Raw genomic sequence first — 19,506 nt, forward strand, 5'->3', positions numbered from 1 at the left:
ATGATTACTCAGTGTGACTTCGTTACCCCGGCCTTGGTTAACTGGACCAGCAATGGGCCAGTGACCCAGGCTAAGCCAATCAGATATTCTCTCCGGCAGTTTTGATTCCAGATTCCCTTCTTAGCCTCTGTTGGGCCCTTGACTGGGGAGGCCTGGTGAGGCCAGGCCTGGGCAGCTGAGCTTGTCATCTCAAACAGAAGCAAAGGAAGCTTCTCTGCAGAGCAGATGATGAAACTGTCATACAATGACCCCAGAAGTCCTGATAGATGGTTCTGCCAGCTTCCCTGTTCCAGTCACTCTCGAAGCCTTTGGTTCCCTGAGATTCTACTGCTATATCTTTTTGTAACAGAATGTTCTATTAGGGCTTAAATTTATGTAATATGATACCCTATTGGAAGATTTAAAAAAAAAAAAAAAACTTACTGGAAAAATCTGCCAGCTGCTATCTGGAGACACAAAGACAGAAGGTTCTAGAGGGCAGATCCTGAGTAGCCTCACTTAGGGAGGCAGGGGGAAGCTCTGACATGGCAAAGTCAGTCCCTCCATATGTCCCAGCCAAAACCAGCGTCGGAGAAGGGCAGTGGGGCCGCTGATGGCTGTCGTGTGTGACAACCAGGGCCGGAGCCAGCTGTGGTGCTTCCCTCATGACTTAGAAAGCAGCTCCTATGAGCATCCGGGTACTTCCGGGTAGTTGGCTTCTCCAGGTTAAGTCTGTGAGACTGGGCTCTCCCATTCCTTCCAGCCTCCCCGTACTGCCTGTCGTGTGGGGCTTTCTGGACTTAGAAGGGGAATCCACTGGCTTCATAAAGTAAATATTGCCATCTGAGACCTGGCTTCAAACTCTGAAGTAGAACAACTCAGTTACATCCAATAACTTTCCCTTTCTTGCTTAAACTACTTTGGGTGAGACTTTGTTCTTGTGATGAAAAGAGCCTCGTTCAAGTCACAAATGCTGGGGGATGCTAAGTCTAGATCCCAGTCTGTCTGACTCCAAATCTGAGTGACTCTGAGTTCAGAGGTCATTCGACTTCACATGAAGCCCTCTCTGATGCCACGTCGCATCCCCTAAGAGCTTGGCAGACCTGGAGGCTTTCGTCAGAACTCCCCATGTGTTTTAACAAGTTTCCTGGTAGCCCTGGGGGCATGAATCTGATTCACCCACCTGCCTCCCAAGGCCCTGTAGTGCTGAGCTGTGGACCTCACTAGAATGCTCTCCTTGTCCCTACCACTAGCTCCAGTGAGATCTCAGGCCAAGGCCTCTCCTGCCCTTGGCTCCCATTAACTTCTTTATAAAACAAAAGGCCCTCCCTGGTTTTGAGTTGAGGTAGCATCAGCTGTTCTCTTCAAAAAGGTGGCCCAGAGAAGCAGGGAGTGGAGTGACTGCTAATAGGTACAGGGTTTCTTTTAAGAGTAATAAAAATATTCTAGAATTAGACAGTGGTGGTAGTTACACAACTTTGTGACTACACTAAAAACCATTGAATTGTACACTTTAAAAGGGGTACATTTTATGGTATGTGAACTACGGCTTAATAAAGCTGTTATTAAAAAACAATGGTACAGTACTTGAGAAAGAGAAACAATAAACCTTAGTAAAAAATAGGTTCAGTTTGATCTCAAAGCCCTATGGCTTCTCTAGAGGAAGACTTTGCTTTTGTTCTGTAGCTCATGGTTTCTCTTCACAAGGCCGTTATGAAGCTCAGACGGCACAATGGCTCGGAAGAGATTTGCAAAGGAATAAGCGAGAGATCAGAGCAGGGAACGCAGGTCAACAGCAGCCCTTCCTCCCTGTCTGCCTTCCCTTGAACCTCCGAGCAACCAGAGCCTCTGGGGAGAGGCAGGTACATCTTATGTTTCTTTTCAGTGCAACTGTAGCTGGCTGGATGCCATAGGACATTTATTTTAAAATAATATTTTAGTAACAAACCTGCACGTTGTGCACATGTACCCTAGAACTTAAAGTATAATAAAAATTTTAAAAAGCAAAAAAATATATTTTAAAAAATCTTTAGAAAAATGAAAGTCTTGGGACTGGGCACTGTGGCTCATGCCTGTAATCCTAGCACTTTGGGAGGCAGAGGCAGGAGGATCACTTGAGGCTAGGACTTCAAGACCAGCCTGGGCAACATAATGACACCCCATCTCTACAAAAACTTTAAAAAAATAGTCAGGTGCAGTGGTGAGTGCCTGTAGTCCCAGCTACTGGGGAGGCTGAGGCAGAAGAGTCGCTTGAGCCCAGCAGTTTAAGGTTGCAGTGAGCTATAATTGCACCACTGCACTCCTGCCTGGGCAAGAGAATGAGACTTTGTCTCTAAGAAAAAATGTTTAAAAACAGTTTTTTAAAATGCAGGTCTAGTCACCAAGCCCCAAGAACTCCACTATCTGGCAGGTCATCTTGGGGAGTTCCTATCCATTTAGCTTCCCCAGGTCCAGGAACTTCCTTGGACCTCCTGGGTTGACTGCCCCATGTTGCCCCGGCCAATGCTCAGTAACATTTGTTGAATGTCTGTCTGTGGCCCACATTTAGAATGATTAGAGAAAGGCTGGGCGCAGTGGCTCATGCCTGTAATCCCAGCACTTTGGGAGGCCGAGGTGGGCAGATCACTTGAGGTCAGGGGTTCAAGAACAGCCTGGCCAACATGGTGAAACCCCATCTCTACTAAACATACAAAAATTATGGTGGCACACACCTGTAATCCCAGCTACTCAGGGGGCTGAGGCAGGAGACTCTGTCTCAAAACAAACAAACAAGCAAACAAACAAACAACAAAACAGAATTATTAGAGAAAGAACATTTAAGGAAATGAGAAAATTTGGCAAGGTATGAAACCTTGGCCTGTTGAAAGTCAAAATAACCTTCTGATTAGGAGGGGCCTGGCCTCCAACCTCCCTGGAGAATGGTTTGCTCCCCTCCTTTGCAGCCACAAAAATGGCTTCTGCGGGTTTGGGCGTCATCTCGGGGTGAAGGGTGGTGTTTGATGTGTCATGCGCTGAAATGCTCCCCACTCCACTCGTGGTTATTATTTTTTCGCCTTTAAGCAGACAGAGTCCATCATAGATGAGAACTCTGCCGAGTTTCTGGGTTGAGTGACGAAGTACAAACGTTTCCTTTTCCAGCGCTCTCGGAACTCTCGGCCATGTTTCTATGGCTGCCATTCTCCTATTCACAAAAATGAAGCTGGGCTAAGCTGCCCTTCCTCCCTGGGCTTTTTCCAGCCTGAGGTCTCTGAAATAGCTATGTTTGTTGTAGCAGCAAGTGGGAACGTTGTCTGCTATGATAAATGGCCCGTCCCTTCCCCTAAAATAGCCACTGGACTTTCTGGGAACTTTCCTCTCAGTCCACTGATGAGGGAGGGTCTCCGTGGGCCTGTGGGGACTCGGCAGGGGCTACCTGGCTCAGGCTGGTTCCTTCTCCTTAAAAGCACAACGAGGGCCCATTCGAGTCAGAATGAGCCCCTGCAGGGCTTCTTAACCTTATACAACCCAGGACAAGCTATTTTGCCTCTCTGAGCCCTCGTTTTCTCACCATATTTGGGCCAAGGAGAAGACTAAATGAGATACTGGCCTAGAAAGGTGCTGGGCCTAGATCAGAACTTTAATAAACAAAAAATCGGGCAGACAGAGCGGTGAGGTTCTTGCCTGCTCCCTCTCACCCATAGCAGCCTCCTGCCACTGCCTAATGGCTGAGCTCTGGGAAGGGAGGCGGGGAACCCACTTCACTCCCTGCCCTTTGCCTACAGCTTAAGCCAGGCTCACTGAGTCCCTCGCCACCTCCTTTGTTCAGTAAACATTAACTGGGCATCTGCTGTGCCCCGGAGCTTGCAGGAGGCCGTGGGGACAAGGACAAGTCAGATGTGGCTCTGTCCCTCAGTACAGAGATCTCTACAGGATGCAAGGGACCCTAATTGATCTGTTGTACAGTGGGAGTTCAAAATGCCATGGGCAGGAGAGAGAGAAGCCTGGCATCGACTGGAAGCTTCCAGAAAAGTTGCTTCTCTTACTGAGGCTGGGCCACACCCTGGGGTGTTGGGAGCCCTGCCGGCTGTGCCTTGTTTGGTTCAGCTCTGGTATATGGTAACCCTGTAGTACCAGCAGGACTTAAAGGAGCTTTAGGAAATCAGGGGTCATTGAAGACAGGATCTTGCTCTGTCACCCAGGCTGGAGCGCAGCGGTGTCATCATGGCTCACTGCAGCCTAGATCTTCTGCGTTCAAGCAATTCTCCCACCTCAGCCTCCCGAGATGCTGGAACTACAGTCATGTATCACCACACTTGGCTAATTTTTTATTTTTTGTAGAGACAGAATCTCACTAGGTTGCCCAGGCTGGTCTCGAACTCCTGGGGGGCCCAGCTATTCTAAAAGCTGATTACCATAAAGCCGTCTTGAGTCTGGGTCTAAATTTCCTGGCAGCTAAAACAAAGGGAGGAACATATTGAGTTACACAGTTTTCTTTTTCTGACAAAAGAATGCATACAAATTGACTTGAAGAGCCGGGCATTTTCCTGGAATGAATTGCCTGCCAAAACATGCTGAGTGTAAAAGAGACACTGGGTTGTGGAATGGACCGAGGCTTCCATCACAGTATTGCAAAAGACCCACAGACGCTGTTAAAATAGACGATGCTTGTAGAACATTCCCCAAAAGGCAGAGGCCACCGGGAACATCATAACTCAGGGAAGGCACTTCTACCTTTGATGTCCCTGTTCTCTTAGGACAAGTACAAGAAGAACCCAATGAAAATATGGCTTCACCTACGTCCCAAAACCACAGCAGAGCCCTCAGAGTGGCTTCACTGCAAGGGTCCAGCATCTCCATTCACGGTCTGTGGATGGTCGACATTTGAAGAAAACACCCAGCCACATATACATATGTGTATCCATGTACACATTATATGTGTGTGTGTGAGTATACACATGCAGTTTTTTATGATTGTAAAACTAGTGCTAGTGTTCTTTGCAGAAAATTTTGAAATATAGAAAAACATGAAAAAAAGAATATGCCAGTAATAGCAATTCAGAAAGACAACCTCCATTAAACCTTGCTATATTTATCTTTAGTCATTTATCTACATGTGAGATATATATATATACACATACACACACACACACACACATCTCTCTGAATGTGACCCTAGGGTCATTGGGTCATTCTCTGCGCCTTTTTGAAATCTCAAACTTTTTCATTTAACAAGATTTTACGTGTGTGTGTGTGTGTGTGTGTATATATATATATATAGAGAGAGAGAGAGAGAGAGAGAGAGAGAGAGCAGGCTCATGCTGTGTCACCCAGGCTGGAGTGCAGTGGTGCAATCATGGCTCGCGGCAAACATGACCTCTCAGGCTGAAGTGATCCTCCCATCTCCGCCTCTTGAATAGCTGGGACTACAGATGGGCACCATCACGCCTGGCTAATGTTTTTTAAAAAGCTTTGTAGCGATGGAGTTTTGCCACGTTGCCCAGGCTCAAGTGATCCTTCCACTTTAGCAGTCCAAAGTGCTGGGATTATAGGCATGGGCCGCCATGCTGGGGCAAGGTGGGGTGTTCTAAGATTCAAGAGGAAAGACTTTATTGAAAGTATTTTTGTTGCAATTATTAGAAAAATCTTATTTTTAAAAGATTAAGCTAAATGATAAAAACTAAACTGTTATGAACTGAGAGTTAAAACAAACAGTACGTTAAAAAATTCATTTTTTTTTCAAAAAATTGTCCCTGTGAAGTGTAATATACGTACAGAGAAGGGCACAAAATAAATGTATAGCTTAGTCAATATCCATCACCTGGGTCAATAAACAGACATTGCCAGAACCGGAAATGCCTCCTCATGCCTCCTGCCAATCACTACTTCCTTCCTCCTCCCCAAAGGTAAACACTTATCCTGATCCTATTACTCATTACTTCTTAGTTTTGCCTGTTTTTTAAACAACTTTTTTTTCTCTTCTTTTTCTGAGATGGAGTCTTGCTCTGTCACCCAGGCTGGAGTGCAGTGGCGTGATCTCGGCTCACTGCAATCTCTGTTCCCGGGTTCAGGCCATTCTCCTGCTTCAGCCTCCCCAGTAGCTGGGACTACAGGCGCCCACCACCATGCCCTGCTAATTTTTTTTTTTTTTTTTTTTTTTTTTTTTTGGTATTTTTAGTAGAGACAGGGTTTCACCTTGTTAGCCAGGATGGTCTCGATCTCCCGACCTCATGATCTGCCCGCCTCGGCCTCCCAAAGTGCTGGGATTACGGGTGTGAGCCACGGCGCCCAGCCTCCAAAACAACTTTTTATACTTAGAATCGAATGTGTGTATTCTTTTGCATCTGCTTTCTTTTGCTGTGTACTATGCTTGTGAGAATCCGTACATTGTTGCATGTACCATAGTTCCTTCATTTTCCTTGCTGCATAGTATTCTATCGTGTGAGTCCACCATAATTATTTTTATTACTTTTCCACTGATGGAAGTTTAAGTTGTTTGCAGTTTGGGGGGTACTTATAAATAATGCTGCTCTTAATATTTCACATGCCTCTTGGCCTCTTGGTAAGCATACGTTTCTGGCGAATACTTACTCAGGAGTGAAATTGCTGGATGTAGGGTATGTCTGTCTTCAGTATTAGTAGATAAAGCCAAACTGTTTTCCAGAGTGACTATATCTGTTCCTATTCTCACCAAGACTGTAAGAAAGCTCCTGTTGCTCTACACCTTATGAACAATTGGTATTATCAGATTTGTAAACTTTATTCATTCTGGTGAATGTGGTTTTATTAAATAATTTGTATATCCCTAGTAACTAATGAGGCTAAGCACTTTTTCATATGCTTAATGACCAATCGCGTATCCTATCGTGAAGGATCTGTTCTGATCTCTTGACTGTGTTTCTAATGGTTTGTCTTTTTCTTATTGATTTATGGGAGTTCTTCACATATTTTGGATACGCTGTTGTATTCATTTCCTATTGCTGCTGTAACAAATTACCACAAACTAACTTAAAACCATGCAAATGTATTCCCTTATTGTCTGCAGGTGAGAAGTCCAAAATCATTCTCAAAGGGTTGAAATCGAAGGGAGAACTGTTTCCTTGCCTTTTCTAACGTCTAGAAGTCACCTGCATTCTCTAGCCTGTGGCCCTTTCCATACATCACTCTAATCTCTTGCTTCTGTTGTCACATCTTCTGCTACATCTCTGCCTCCTTCTTATAAGAACCCTCATGATGCACTTAGGGGGCCACCTAAATAATCCAGTCTAGTCTTCCCATTGCAGGATTCTCAGCTTAACCACATCTGTAAAGTACCTTTCTCCATGTAAGTAAAACAGTCACAGGTTCTGGGCATCTGGATGTGGACATCTTTGGGGGTCATTATTCTCACTACTATGTCTAGTATACAAAACTAACAAAAAATAATCTTTTTTAAAAAATCAAACTACTACTAAGGTACCAAATCAAAGTGTCAATTTGAAAAGATAATAGTAGGCCGGGCGCGGTGGCTCAAGCCTGTAATCCCAGCACTTTGGGAGGCCAAGGCACGCAGATCATCTGAGGTCAAGAGTTCGAGACCAGCCTGGCCAACATGGCAAAACCCCGTCTCTACCAAACATACAAAAATTAGCCAGGCGCAGTGGCGTGTGTCTGTAATCCCAGCTACTCAGGAGGCTGAGGCAGGAGAATTGCTTGAACCTGGGAGGAAGAGGTTGCAATGAGCCGAGATGGAGCCACTGCACCCCAGCCTGGGCGACAAAGTGAGGCTCCATCTCAAAAAAAAATAAAAATTAAAAAATAAAATAAAATAAAATAAAAAGATAGAAATGAAAGATACTTAATGGCATGATACACATTACAAGATATACCATGATATGTTAAGTGCCATTTACCTAAGTGTGTTTCTCAGAACATTAGTTCTACATAACATCTACAGTAAAATGTTCCATAAATACATTTGGGGAATATTGCGCTCTTACCCTTCTTTCAGAAATGTATGATAATATTAGAACATTAAAGGCTCCAACAAGTCCTAGAAGAAGAAAAAAATACTTAACCCGTTGTTTCCCAAGCTTACGTGACTACAGTTCTCTTGCTTCATGGAATACTTAATAAAATCTTGCAAAACTAGAGTCCACGTAACATACAGAAAATCTTATTGGCCAGGCATGGTGGCCCATGCCTGTAATTCCAGCCCTTTGGGAGGCTGCGGTGGGAGTATGACTTGAGACCAGGAGTTCTAAACCAGCCTGGGCAACATCGCAAGATCCCATTTATGTGTGTGTGTGTGTATATATATATATATATATTTTTTTTTGAGTGGAGTTTCACTCTTGATGGCCAGGCTGGAGGGCAATGGCACAATCTCAGCTCACCACAACCTCTGCCTCCCAGGTTCAAGCGAGTCTCCTGCCTCAGCCTCCCAAGTAGCTGAGATTACAGACATGTGCCACCACACCTAGCTTATTATAAAATTAAAAAAAAAAATTAGGCATGGTGGTGTGCGCCTGTAGCCCTGGCCACTCGGGAGGCTGAGGTGGGAAGACTGCTTAAGCTGGGAGGTTGAGGCTCTAGTAAGCTATGATCACACCATTGCACTTCAGCCTGGGCAATGGAGACAGAACCTTTCTCAAAAGAAAAAAAAAAGGAATGCCCCATCTCACATTGTACAGTCTATCGCATATAAGACAGCTATCTGTTTTGTCTTGTCATTTAAACTTCTTTTTTAAATTTAAATTTTATTTTATTTTTTGAGATGGGGTCTCACTCTGTTGCCCAGGCTGGAGTGCAGTGGCGTGACCTCGGCTCACTGCAACCTCCACCTCCTGGTGGCGATTCTCCCACTTCAGCCTTCCAAGTAGCTGGGACTACAAGGTGCATGCCACCACATCTGGCTGATATTTTTGCATTTTTGGTGGAGATAGGATTTCACCATGTTTCCCAGGCTGGTCTCGAACTCCTGATCTCAAGCGACCCGCCTGCCTAGGCCTCCCAAAGTGCTGGGATCACAGGCATGAGCCACTGCGCCCGGCCTAAACTTTTTAAATATATTCATTTACATAAAGTAGCCCACGTAGAAAAGTACTGATGTTCTTTCAAAACCATCAGGAACATCAGTTCTTATTTGAATGAACAGAGAAAACAAATTGATTGCTATTCTTTGAAAAAAGGACTGCTGTATACATACGATAACCCCCTGTTAGCTATTCATTAAAAGTCTTTGCGATTTCTGCAGTAAAACAGTGTGATTACAACTTTGGTAATCTAATGCTTCCTAAAATTATTTGATCAGGTAACCTTTTCTTTGCTATAGAATATATATTAAAAATCTCACACTCTTAGGGTTCCATGAAACACACTTTGAGAAACACTGAATTCGTTCATTTTTCAAATTTTCCAGTTAGAGAAACTGAAGCCAGAGGAGAGAAGTGACAAGCCCAAGGTCACCCAGTAAGTTATAGTTAGAGCCCCTCTATACCAGGCTGCCTTGAAAGGAGAGGTCACTCAGACAGCAGTCATACTTACCTGTAACTATGGGTTTATAATAAAAAATGGCAAGAATAACATAAATGTCCGGATATTCACCCCTCAGCTTAAAAACTGAAATTTTGCAAATATAGTCCAAGTCTTCTAAGTACCCCTCCCTGGTCACATCTCACTTCCTTACAGAGGTAACCGCTGTTTCAAAGTTGGTGTTGATCTTTTCTATGCATGTTTTTCTACATATACCACTGTGTTGATTTGCTAGGGATGCCTTATCAAAGTACCATAAACTGGGGGGCCTAAGCAACAGAAAGCAGCTCTCTCATAGCTCTGGAGGCTGAAGTCCAAGACCAAGGTGTGAGCAGGCTGGTTCCTTTCCCTCTTCTCCACATGGCTGGCCCTCTGTATGTGTCTTTCCTAATGGCTTTTTCTTCTAAGGATGCCAGTCCAGTTGAATCTGGGCCCACCTTAATGACCTCATTTTAATGTAACGACCTCTTTAAAGGCCCTGCTCCAAATACAGTCACATTCTGAGGGTGCTGGGTTAGGGCTTCGACATATGAATTTTGGGGGGCACATTTATTTCAGCCTGTAACAAACTCCTACATGCTCTTTCTCCTATAGATAATTTTTTGGGGTATGATAAACAATGCTGCAGTGAATATTCTCACACAAAGCTCAGTGTCACATTTGCTAACCAGAGCTGAATGTATGTGCCTGGGAGTGAAATCGCTGGGTTATTTGGGTTCTTTATTGACTAGACCATCCTTTTCTCATTGATCCATAATGTTATATGTCAAGCTGCCAAAGACACATGGGAAATGTCTGGGTTCACCAGCCTGTGGGTCTGTTTGTCCCTCTGGACTAATTTACAAAGGAGAGGCCTCTGTTAGGGCCTGAATTGTGTCCCTCCAGCTCCCAAATTCATGCTCTGAAGTCCTGATCCCCAGGACCTCAGAATGTGACCTAATTTGGAAATAGGGTTGTTGCAGATGTGATAAGTGGAGATGAGGTCATCTTGGAGTCGGGTGGGTGCCTCATCCAGTATGCCTGGTGTCCTTACAGAAGGGGGAAATTTGGACACAGACACACACAGAAGGACACTGTGTGAAGATGAAGATGGCCACTTGTGAGCCAAGGAAAGAGCCCTGGAATGAAGCAATCCTGCCTATACCTTGACTTCAGATTTCTAGCCTCTGGAGCTGTAAAATAAATTTCTGCTGTTTAAGCCCTCCAGTTCGTGGCGCCTTGATATGGCAGCCCTGAGGAACGGATACAGCCTCCATTCCACTTTCCCACTTCTGACCCTCCTTCCCCATCTCTCTTCACTGCCTGCAGAGCCAGAAATAGCATAGGATGGTGAGTCAGGACTGGCACTGCTCAAGAGTGCTGCCAGCCACACCCTGGCCGCCTACCCCCACGATTAAGAGAAAGTACAGGGCAGTGCCATGGACTGGGACTCCGACCCCAACTCAACCAGCCACGATGGGCTGTGTGTCTTCAACAAGTTACCAACCCTCTCTGGGCTTTAGTTTCCTTGGCTGTAAAATCAGGCTGCTGCTTGGGATCTTCAACTGTTCTGTTCATAACATAGCATTTTTAGGTCACCAGAAATAAAAATACTCTGCTTGCCTCCCACTTTCAGCAAACTTGGGTGGCAAAGATGACTTCAATTCTTCTAATTGTCAGAGCCACAAATGGCTCTGTCGCATCCTCAGGATGAGTTTGGTTTTTACGTTTTAATCTGAGCTCTGCCCATTTTGCAGATAGTTATCTGTGAGGCTGTCGTGTATGTGTGTGTGTGTGTGTGTGTGTGTTGGATTGCTTGTAGTAGCTGTTTACTTGATTTCACAAGGATGCTGTCTAACCAGCGTCACTCAGAATGACCGAGTCCAGGTGGACCTTGGCCAGATTTGAACCATCACCCAAGATAAAGTATTTAATTCTTCTCTATCTCTAGACCAAGGGTAATGGAAATCATCAGACACCAAGCAGCTTATGTGTTCCAAAGGTTTCATGACTAAACCTTGGTTCTGTGGTTCCCCGTTTGGCATCTGGTTTTCATTAGGCCATAAAAAACAGTTTATGGCCCTTCTGGTTGGAACAATAACTTTCACAGTATCCATAGTGGCTGAGTGGTTATCAGAGGAACAAAGTCAGACCACTAGCAGTCTCTGCGTCCTTGCTGTCTATCATGGGCGGTGCCAGCCTTATGTGTTAACTTATTCATCTCGCTTCAACCCTACACGGGTAGGTATTAGGACTGCCATTTTTAGATTTGGCTCAGAGAGGTTTAGAGACTTTACCAAGGTCACAGAGCTAGCAGAGCCTGGATTCAAATTTAGGCTTTCTCATTCCTCAACCAGCATCTTTTTTCTTTTTTTTCTTTTTGTTGAGACAGAATTTCACTCTTGTTGCCCAGGCTGGAGGACTGTGGCGCGATTTCAGCTCACTGTAACCTCCACTTCCTGGGTTCGAGGGATTCTCCTGCCTCAGCCTCCCAAGTAGCTGGGATTACAGGCATGTGCCACCACACCTGGCTGATTCTGTTTTTTTTTTTAGTAGAGACTGGGTTTCTCCATATTGACCGGGCTGGTCTCAAACTTCCGGCCTTGGGAGGCCACCTCAGCCTCCCAAAGTATTGGGATTACAGGCGTGAGCCACCGCGCCCGGCCAACCAGCATCTTTGTTGAAAAAAATCTTACCTAGACAATTTTGGTAACAGTTTTACTTGTTAAAATTTTATTTGAGCTCCTATGCCTCTATAGACTAGAAGCCTGGCACACAGTGGGAAGGAAAATACTTCTGTGTTTGAACTGCTCAACTATCTACTCTGGACAGGAACTGTGTTTATCAAGCTTTTAGCAAAGGGTTAGTGTATGTGGGCGCTTCGTACATATAGTTTCAATGTTAAAAGTAAATATGGGCATGTTAGGATTTTTACAAGTTTATTTGAACATTCAGCAATTCATGTATCGGGCAGCGCCAGACTGCTGGCTGTTAGGGATTCTGCTGAGGGCGCACAAGGGGAAAACCTTTATAAGGTGTTTGCACAATGAAGACAAATAAAATATTTGATTGGTTAAAGCGAAAAGCCTGTAGTTCGAGATTAGCTGGCAGTTTGTGATGGGTTAACCCTAAGTTTCATTTTACTGTTTTCACTGAGTTGGGCTTTTCTTTGCTTAGGAACCTGAGGTGTTGGAACTCTCTCAGCCGAATGGCCTCCCAACTAACTATAATAAAAAGAGGACGAGCAGCTGCAACCAGCACAGCAGCCTGCACCAGGATCTGGCTTCCCGTAATTTCCTCTGAGTGGTTTCTGTTCTGCCCTCTGCAGGGGGTACCTTTGGTGGACACTGTGATGTATCACCCAGATGCCCCTTCGCCAAAAAGCTTGCTTCCCTAGCTCATGGGAATGCTGTCTACAGACAAAGCTGGCAGCCCCTTCAGGATGTGCCTCCGCTGCGGAGAGCTGGTTGGCCCAATATCATGCCCTTTTGGGGTGGCCCACATCCAGTGGGGAAGGTATAAGGGCTTGATCAGCTGGGCTTACCAGCTGTGAGGGCCATTCTAGCTCCCGTGCTTTCTGTGGTCAGTGAGGCTGTCATTAGGCCTCGCCTTCTCCTTTTGCCCAATCCTGCTTCCTTCCTCTGTCTTTTCCAGGGGAGGTGCAGATGGCACTCCTTAACAAACATCCTGCCTGTAAACCACCTGTACCAGCTCCTCCCTCCCACTTCTTCCTCGAGAGAGTCCTTCAGAGGCAGGAAAGGTGGCCCCTGCACCCTGAGCCTCCTCCCTCTGAGCCCCAGGTGCTGGCTTCTTGGTGGGCCGCCATCTTGGGCACTTTCCTGGGTGCTTCTGAATCCCAATCCCAGAGGCTGGTGGGGATGGATGGCTGGTTTTCTGGGGCAATCCCCAAACCCTGGGCTTTTCTCATCGATTATGGTGACGGTCACAGACAGATTCCAGCATGGAGGGAAGCATTGCTTACTGCTTCCGCAGGAACTAATTTAGTCAGAAGCCCTAACCGTAGCAGGCAGTACATGGGTGCATTTCATATTTTGCTTTCTAGATCTTCCTTGCATCCAGAGGGGAATGAGCTTATCAGGCAACAGTGAAAACCAATAACTGCTTAAATGCAGTTGCTGAGTCTTGGAAAAATGGCGTCAGTCGCCTTTGCAGAGGTCCCTCTGCTGAGGAGGATCTGCTATGAGAAAAGGTCATGATAATCCCTTTGCTCAGCATGTGAGAGTTCTTTTGTTATTATTTAAATGAAAGCCTGAGGAGTAGAACCTTGGTTAATCAAATTCTTTCAGCGTATCACAGCACAGCCCTGCCCGTCATAGGCCATCTCTCTGCTTTTGATGGCAAATAGTAGAAATAAACTTGACCTAGTTTAACAACCACAACAAAATCCAGAAGGGAGAATTTATTTTAGGGTATTTCACCAAACTTATAGTCAGAAATGCTCCCAGGACCCAGAAGGGATCAGACACATGATCTGGGATATCTGTCCCTGAATTCTGCATCTGTGTATTCGTGTGTGTGTGTGTGTGTGTGTGTTTGCACTCGTGTGAATGTATGCACGCATATGTGTCTTTCCCTGGATCAAGTGCCTGGATCAAGTGGCAAATGGCCAATTCTCCATTCCAAGCTTTATATATAAACATTTTAACCACATCAAGATACTAACTAAACTCTCTCTTGGACTCAATCCCAAATTCCTAGGAGATACAAGTTCATTGGCGGGTTTTGGTCACATATTAACTTTCCATGCTATTAGGCAGGGGCACCAGACAGGATCATGCAATCCAAACCTGCAGCCAGGGACCCACCCCTGTGGCTGTGACCAATGGCCCCAAGATGGGCACTCCCAGCCAGCCCTGTAGATTTGAGCCAGGCAGCTTGCTTTGCTGTCTGGCCTAGGAAGTGATGATTCAGCTGCAGACTAAAATAATTACCTGCATGTGAGATGAGCAAGAGCCCGCAGTGACATCGGCAACATGTTCCTAAGCTCACCTTATCACGGAACCTGTGCAGCCTGATTCCGCTACAGTGCGTCCACCCCAATGGGGGACTAACAAGAACGGTGATGAGCTAGTCTGTGTTTAATAAGAAAGGCTACCACGTGTTGAATAACTTCTAACATACCAGGTGTTATACATACAGCACCTCTCAGCTTCACAAGGAATCTGTCAAGAGAGAGCATTATGCGCCCATCTTACAGATCCGGAAAACTGATGCTCAAAGAGGTTAATGAAGTCGTCCGAACTCATATTGCTAGAATGAAGTGGGTGGAATTTAGAATTTGATTATAAATCAGGTTAGTTCTAAAGCCGGTAAGTCTTCCTGGAATGATGATGTGTCACCTTCTAAATAATGACTAGATCACACAAGTGAAACTTTAATAATGTGTAAATTGTATGATTGAGGAATGCTGGGACAGGCTACATGATGCAAAAACCACTCACTGAAACGTGAAGCATTCTGTCAGTCACCGGCAGCCCAGCCTTCAGTGTGGACTAATTCCCAGTAATTTATGGAATGGGGCGACTTCACTGATTTGCTCAGTGTTCCCTTTTTGTTCAGTGTTCCCTTCTTAATTGCTTTGAGAATCATCTAGATGCTTGTGTGGCCTTGGTCCAGGCTTATGGTGCAAACCAAGTGACATGGGGCAGGAGTAGGGGCTGAATCTCTGCTTTCAGGGTGTCTGATCGAGGCGAGGAAACCAGGCCCAGCTGGTGGCCGAGTGTATACCACTCGAGGTGGGGCGTGGGTGTGTGGTGGAAAGAGCACCGAACTCTGGGTCCACATGCCTGACTTCTCGCCCCAGCATCAGCTTTTGACGATGGTGGTGCTCGGGCTGACCCACTTGCCGACCCTGACCTCCAGCTTCCTCATCTCCAAGATGGCCTTTTTTTTTTTTTTTTTTTTTGAGACAGAGTTTTGCTCTTGTTGCCCAGGCTAGAGTGCAATGGCGCGATCTTGGCTCACCACAACCTCCGCCTCCCGCATTCAAGCAATTCTCCTGCCTCAGCCTCCCGAGTAGCTGGTATTATAGGTGCCTGCCACTATGCCCGGCTAATTTTTGTATTTTTAGTAGAGACAGGGTTTTGCCACGTTGGCCAGGCTGGTCTCGAACTTCCAACCTCAGGTGATCCGTCCGCCTCGGCCTCCCAAAGTACTGGGGTTACAGGTGTGAGCCACCGCACCTGGCCCAAGATGGCCTTATTAACCTGCCTTGTCTCCCTCTCTGCATTGTACTGACATGGGTTATTAGTCTGTAATAGCAATAGTTACCATGTAATCATCATAGTTCAAATGGACTCCCACTCACCGCAAGCTAAGCACTTTACATTTACTTTCCTCATAACCCTAACAAGTGGATCCCATTTTACAGATGAGGCAACAGAGCCTGAAAGGTGAAATAACATGCCCAGACCGAGTGTGCCTGGACCCAGAGCCTGAACAGAGCACTGCCTCACTGGCTCGGAGAGTGTCTATCACCTGGAAGGTTTTGCTATTATTGTCATGCATGGTCCTAATCCAGGCAGCCCAGGATGTGACCCAGGCAGGGGAACCCGGGTGGGGAACAGATCCTTGGAGCCCTGCCGCCTCTACCTTCCCGGCATCACCAAGGAAACCACAGCTCCTTTGTTGTTGCCATGGCAACCATCTAAACTCTCTCTTTCCCCCAGCTTCACCATGGAGACAGCCAACGGGAAAGAAGTTCCTGAGTGGGAGGCGGTGCAGCAGGCAGAGGTGAGAATGCGCCTCCAGGAATCAGGACTGGAAATTCCCACTCTGCTGAGGAATGCAGAGGCATTCCTGAAGCTGCACAGAAGTACATTGTCGAAGCCGGGATGTCCCTGGGGAAACATAGGTTGGAAGAATTGTTTTCTGAATTTATTTCTAGAGGTTGCCTTTCCTGTCGTCAGCCATTGTTCAAACCAAAGGAAATTCCCAAATTTTCATATCTCACAGATGCTGAAAATCTACTCGGCCAGGTCTTTTCCCTGTCTAATTTTGCTTCCAACTCTCTGGATGACATTGGGTAACTCAAGTACATCTCCCCAGGCAAGTGTCAGATGAACCTGACAAGTTACACCAATAGTGTTCAGGTCTCCAGACTGCTAGACCAGGATGAGTTCTTTAAGAAAACAAAAGGTTCCAACCCAGGGTTGCCACACTTTTAAAATTTCTATTTTTTTTAAACAGAGTCTTGCTCTGTCACCCAGGCTAGAGTGCAGTGGCACATTCTTGGCTCACTGCAGCCTCCACCTCCGAGGTTCAAGCCATCCTCCCACCTCAGCCTCCTGAGGAGCTGGGACTACAGGCACATGCCAATATGCCCAACTAATTTTTGTATTTTTTGTAGAGACAGGGTTTCACAGGCTGTGGCCCAGGCTGGTCTCGAACTCTTGAGTTCAAGCCATCTGCCTGCCTCAACCTCCCAAAATGCTGAGATTACAGGCACAAGCTGCAATACCCAGCCACCACACTTTTATTTGGGGAGATCAGGATGTCAGAATTGAAAAGTGCATTTAATCTACAGAGGCAGGATGATGTGACCGTTAAGAGCAGGCACAAGGAAATCAGACCTGCCAAGTTCAGGTTCCTACTCCGTGACATGCTGCTATGTGACTCGTAACAGTTTGATCTCTCCTAGTCTTAGTTTCTTCAGAAGAAAAAGTGGGTTAATAATTGGGCCAGGCTCAGTGGCTCACACCTGTAATCCCAGCACTTTGGGAGGCTGAGGCAGGCAGATCACGAGGTCAGGAGTTTGAGACCAGCGTGGTCAACATGGCGAAACCCTGTCACTACCAAAAAAATACAAAAATTAGCTGGGCGTGGTGGTGGGTTCCTGTAATCCCAGCTACACAGGAGGCTGAGGCAGGAAAATCGCTTGAACCTGGGAGGCGGAGGTTGCAGTGAGCCAAGATCATGCCACTGCACTCCAGCCTGGGTGACACAGCAAGACTCTCAGGAAAAAAAAAAAAATTAGCCAGGCGTGGTGGTGTGTGCCTATAGTTCCAGCTACTTGGGAGGCTGAGGCAGAAGAATTACTTGAACCCGGGAGGCAGAGGTTGCAATGAGCCAAGATTCCGCCACTGCACTTCGGCCTGGGTGACAGAGTGAGACTGTTTAAAAAAAAAAAAAAAAAAAACCAAAAACAAAATTGTGTCTTTTTCTTAAGGTTCTTACGGTGATTGAGATACACTGTGCAAGGCTTTAACACAATGCCCAGAACATGGCAACACTCAATAAATACTAGCATATGTCACCATCATTATTTCCGTCACTTCACCAAAGAAAAGATATTTTAACAACAAAAATATATATATCTTGGCGGAAATGATAGTTTAAATTGTATACTTTTAGCTTTAGGAAGTGTCGCTCATTGATTCTGTTTCATCAGGGTGGACCTAAGAATCCCTGGATTCAGTGATCTTGGGGTTCTTTCTGCTCTAAGAGGCAATGCTTTTGGGGTTGTTAACAGCCTTGATTAGCAAAGGAATGTTCATGGCCCATGATTAAAGATAAGTGATAAATCAGATGCCCTTAGTGGCCATCCTGAACTTGGATTAGACTCTGGTTCTGCACAGCAGACCTTTCTTGCAAGGTTGGACTATTTCAGGAAATCAGAACCACAGATATGTAATCCTTCCCTACTCTCCTCCTTGTCTCTGTTGGCGACGTCAGGCTTCAGCCCCACTAGCCGTTAACTGAGGTCCGAGGGTCCTGGCCTGGGATCCGGAGCCCCTAACTGCCTGTTCTGCCTTCCTGCAAAAGCTGGTTGTTTGGGCCAGTTGGTTTTTGGTTTCTGTGCAGCCACTCCCACCCCCACCCCATCTCCCTGACCACAGGCTGTGGAAGAGTGGGATGTTATGGAACCTTCTCAGCTTATTCAGATAGGCTTCTTCTTGCTATTTAGTCTCCCTCTGGCTTTCTCTGCTGGGATCTGGGTGGCAGAAGCAGCAGGAGGATCAACGAACAGGCTGAGCGCCAAGAAGCCTGAAGATTCCAGAATCTAGCGGGAAAAGCATTCAGAGTCAGAATGAGTAAGCAACTTCATCTCTGGGCCTTTACTTTTCTGTAAAACAGAAGTAATTCTATCTCCCTCATGGATGTGATAAAATAATACTTTGACTAGTAATAATATTCAGGAGTGGATCTGGGTATTGGGGGCCTGAAGCTTATTCAGTGCGGAGGGTCCTTTTTAAGAAAGAATAATACAAATTTACAAACACATTCAATATAAAAAGGGGTATTTACTTAGGAGAAAAAAATCACAACAAATTACAGTTAAAAAGAAAAACTGGGCCAGGCACAGTGGCTCATGCCTGTAATCCCAAACACTTCAGGAGGTGGAGACGGGATCACTTGAGTCCAGGAGTTCCAGACCAGCCTGGGCAACATGGTGAAACTCCATCTCTACAAAAAATGCAAAAATGAGCTAGGCATGGTGGCACACGCCTGTAGTCCCAGTTACTCAGGAGGCTGAGGTGGGAGGATCACCTGAGCTTGAGAGGTTGAGGCTCCAGTGAGCTATGATCACGCCACTGTGCTCCAGCCTGAGTGACAGAGTGAGATCCTGTCTCAAAAAAAAAAAAAAAAAAAAAGAAAAAAGAAAAAAGGAAAAAAGAAAAACTGAACAAATACAACTATCACAAAGTCTAGAAAAATAATGCACTACATTTTATTATTCGTCTTCTATGCTTCTAATACCTTTTTCCTACATATTTTGGCTGCGTACATTTTAATAGCTTCTTCCTATGACAACGGTTTTGTGGTAGTATTTTCTGTTTCTATAAAGAGATTATAAAGTTAATTCAGTCTTTTCCTTAGCACAGTTGGTCAAAATTTGATTTTTATTATTGATGGCTTCAACTAGGTATCAATGACAAACAAATTCTCCGCTTGCAATTGCAATTACATATTCATGATTAGAAGCATTTTCTTCAACCTTGGCCTGCCTTGATTCATCCCCACAAACCCATCCTTTCACAGCCAGAATGCATTTGTTTCAGTGTGACTTTGAGCACTGCACTTTCTGTCATGATGCCT

Source organism: Chlorocebus sabaeus, chromosome 14 (assembly GCF_047675955.1).
Source record: "Chlorocebus sabaeus isolate Y175 chromosome 14, mChlSab1.0.hap1, whole genome shotgun sequence".
Classification (NCBI taxonomy): domain Eukaryota; kingdom Metazoa; phylum Chordata; class Mammalia; order Primates; family Cercopithecidae; genus Chlorocebus; species Chlorocebus sabaeus.